The sequence below is a fragment of the Ursus americanus genome, unplaced genomic scaffold, assembly GCF_024610735.1.
Source record: "Ursus americanus isolate L20-20 unplaced genomic scaffold, mUrsAme1.1.p SCAF_131, whole genome shotgun sequence".
NCBI lineage: Eukaryota > Metazoa > Chordata > Mammalia > Carnivora > Ursidae > Ursus > Ursus americanus.
This window is the reverse complement of record NW_028273713.1, coordinates 165,166-169,400: the sequence shown is the minus strand read 5'-3', so window position 1 is coordinate 169,400 and position 4,235 is coordinate 165,166.

Below are 4,235 nucleotides of genomic sequence, written 5' to 3'. Positions count from 1 at the left end.
CAACGAACACAGCCCGGAGACCCCTGGGGCAAAAACGGCTTCCGACGAACAATAGGTGCTTGCTGTGGAACACCTATCCCAAGTGGGGGTAGCCAGCTCAACAAAATGCCACACACCCAGGTGTAAGAAACAACATTGCCGAGCCATGGTCTAAGCCCCTCACCTCGTCCCTGTGCTTTGGGGAGCCGGAGGGACACCCGAGGCTCACGGCCCTGAGACCCCTTTGCAAAAAAAGGCTTCCCACGGAAACAGTTTTCCTGAGGTGCAGACCCTCTAACAAGTGGTTGTGGCAAGGTAAAGCCAATGCCCTCCACTTCTCTGGAAGAAACCCCAGTGCCCAGCCATGTTCTAAGCCCTCCCATCCTCCCTGGGCTTCTGGCAGCAGGAGTGAAAAGAGAGGAGCAGAGCACTGGGACCCGTTTGACAAAAACCGGCTTCCCACGGGAAAGTCTTTCTCCACGTGCAGACATGCTCCCAGGTGCCTGTGGCAAGGGGAAGGAAATGCCATACACTGACCTGGAAGAGACCACAGGGCCCAGGCACAGTCTGAACCCTTCCCTCAACCCGGCGGTTTTGCTAGCAGGAGTTCAAGCCCAAGGAACACAGCCCGGAGACCCCTGGGACAAAAACGGCTTCCGACGAACAATAGGTGCTTGCTGTGGAACACCTATCCCAAGTGGGGGTAGCCAGCTCAACAAAATGCCACACACCCAGGTGTAAGAAACAACATTGCCCAGGCATGGTCTAAGCCCCTCACCTCATCCCTGTGCTTTGGGGAGCCGGAGGGACACCCGAGGCTCACGGCCCTGAGACCCCTTTGCAAAAAAAGGCTTCCCACGGAAACAGTTTTCCTGAGGTGCAGACCCTCTCACAAGTGGTTGTGGCAAGGTAAAGCCAATGCCCTCCACTTCTCTGGAAGAAACCACAGTGCCCAGTTATGTTCTAAGCCCTCCCATCCTCCCTGGGCATCTGGCAGCAGGAGTGAAAAGAGAGGAGCAGAGCACTGGGACCCGTTTGACAAAAACCGGCTTCCCACGGGAAAGTCTTTCTCCACGTGCAGACATGCTCCCAGGTGCCTGTGGCAAGGGGAAGGAAATGCCATACACTGACCTGGAAGAGACCACAGGGCCCAGGCACAGTCTGAACCCTTCCCTCAACCCGGCGGTTTTGCTAGCAGGAGTTCAAGCCCAACGAACACAGCCCGGAGACCCCTGGGGCAAAAACGGCTTCCGACGAACAATAGGTGCTTGCTGTGGAACACCTATCCCAAGTGGGGGTAGCCAGCTCAACAAAATGCCACACACCCAGGTGTAAGAAACAACATTGCCCTGCCATAATCTAAGCCCCTCACCTCGTCCCTGTGCTTTGGGGAGCCGGAGGGACACCCGACGCTCACGGCCCTGAGACCCCTTTGCAAAAAGCCGGCTTCCCACGGAAACAGTTTTCCTGAGATGAAGACCCTCTCACAAGTGGTTGTGGAAAGGTAAAGCCAATGCCCTCCACTTCTCTGGAAGAAACCCCAGTGCCCAGCCATGTTCTAAGCCCTCCCATCCTCCCTGGGCGTCTGGCAGCAGGAGTGAAAAGAGAGGAGCAGAGCACTGGGACCCGTTTGACAAAAACCGGCTTCCCACGGGAAAGTCTTTCTCCACGTGCAGACATGCTCCCAGGTGCCTGTGGCAAGGGGAAGGAAATGCCATACACTGACCTGGAAGAGACCACAGGGCCCAGGCACAGTCTGAACCCTTCCCTCAACCCGGCGGTTTTGCTAGCAGGAGTTCAACCCCAACGAACACAGCCCGGAGACCCCTGGGGCAAAAACGGCTTCCGAAGAACAATAGGTGCTTGCTTTGGAACACCTATCCCAAGTGGGGGTAGCCAGCTCAACAAAATGCCACACACCCAGGTGTAAGAAACAACATTGCCCAGGCACGGTCTAAGCCCCTCACCTCGTCCCTGTGCTTTGGGGAGCCGGAGGGACACCCGAGGCCCACGGCCCTGAGACCCCTTTGCAAAAAGCCGGCTTCCCACGGAAACAGTTTTCCTGAGGTGCAGACCCTCTCACAAGTGGTTGTGGCAAGGTAAAGCAAATGCCCTCCACTTCTCTGGAAGAAACCACAGTGCCCAGCCATGTTCTAAGCCCTCCCATCCTCCCTGGGCTTCTGGCAGCAGGAGTGAAAAGAGAGGAGCAGAGCACTGGGACCCGTTTGACAAAACTGGCTTCCCACGGGAAAGTTTCTCCACGTGCAGACATGCTCCCAGGTGCCTGTGGCAAGGGGAAGGAAATGCCATACACTGACCTGGAAGAGACCACAGGGCCCAAGCACAGTCTGAACACTTCCCTCAACCCGGCGGTTTTGCTAGCAGGAGTTCAAGCCCAAGGAACACAGCCCGGAGACCCCTGGGGCAAAAACGGCTTCCGACGAACAATAGGTGCTTGCTGTGGAACACCTATCCCAAGTGGGGGTAGCCAGCTCAACAAAATGCCACACACCCAGGTGTAAGAAACAACATTGCCCAGGCACGGTCTAAGCCCCTCACCTCGTCCCTGTGCTTTGGGGAGCCGGAGGGACAGCCGAGGGCCACGGCCCTGAGACCCCTTTGCAAAAAGCCGGCTTCCCACGGAAACAGTTTTCCTGAGGTGCAGACCCTATCCCAAGTGGGTGTGGCAAGGTAAAGCCAATGCCCTCCACTTCTCTGGAAGAAACCACAGTGCCCAGTTATGTTCTAAGCCCTCCCATCCTCCCTGGGCTTCTGGCAGCAGGAGTGAAAAGAGAGGAGCAGAGCACTGGGACCCGTTTGACAAAAACCGGCTTCCCACGGGAAAGTCTTTCTCCACGTGCAGACATGCTCCCAGGTGCCTGTGGCAAGGGGAAGGAAATGCCATACACTGACCTGGAAGAGACCACAGGGCCCAGGCACAGTCTGAACCCTTCCCTCAACCCGGCGGTTTTGCTAGCAGGAGTTCAAGCCCAACGAACACAGCCCGGAGACCCCTGGGGCAAAAACGGCTTCTGAAGAACAATAGGTGCTTGCTGTGGAACACCTATCCCAAGTAGGGGTAGCCAGCATAACAAAATGCCACACACCCAGGTGTAAGAAACAACATTGCCCAGGCATGGTCTAAGCCCCTCACCTCGTCCCTGTGCTTTGGGGAGCCGGAGGGACACCCGAGGCCCACGGCCCTGAGACCCCTTTGCAAAAAGCCGGCTTCCCACGGAAACAGTTTTCCTGAGGTGCAGACCCTCTCACAAGTGGTTGTGGCAAGGTAAAGCCAATGCCCTCCACTTCTCTGGAAGAAACCACAGTGCCCAGCCATGTTCTAAGCCCTCCCATCCTCCCTAGGCTTCTGGCAGCAAGAGTGAAAAGAGAGGAGCAGAGCACTGGGACCCGTTTGACAAAAACCGGCTTCCCACGGGAAAGTCTTTCTCCACGTGCAGACATGCTCCCAGGTGCCTGTGGCAAGGGGAAGGAAATGCCATACACTGACCTGGAAGAGACCACAGGGCCCAGGCACAGTCTGAACCCTTCCCTCAACCCTGCGGTTTTGCTAGCAGGAGTTCAAGCCCAACGAACACAGCCCGGAGACCCCTGGGGCAAAAACGGCTTCCGAAGAACAATAGGTGCTTGCTGTGGAACACCTATCCCAAGTGGGGGTTGCCAGCTCAACAAAATGCCACACACCCAGGTGTAAGAAACAACATTGCCCAGGCATGGTCTAAGCCCCTCACTTCATCCGTGTGCTTTGGGGAGCCGGAGGGACACCCGAGGCCCACGGCCCTGAGACCTGTTTGCAAAAAGCCGGCTTCCCACGGAAACAGTTTTCCTGAGGTGCAGACCCTCTCACAAGTGGTTGTGGCAAGGTAAAGCAAATGCCCTCCACTTCTCTGGAAGAAACCACAGTGCCCAGCCATGTTCTAAGCCCTCCCATCCTCCCTGGGCTTCTGGCAGCAGGAGTGAAAAGAGAGGAGCAGAGCACTGGGACCCGTTTGACAAAAACCGGCTTCCCACGGGAAAGTCTTTCTCCACGTGCAGACATGCTCCCAGGTGCCTGTGGCAAGGGGAAGGAAATGCCATACACTGACCTGGAAGAGACCACAGGGCCCAGGCACAGTCTGAACCCTTCCCTCAACCCGGCGGTTTTGCTAGCAGGAGTTCAAGCCCAACGAACACAGCCCGGAGACCCCTGGGGCAAAAACGGCTTCCGAGGAACAATAGGTGCTTGCTGTGGAACACCT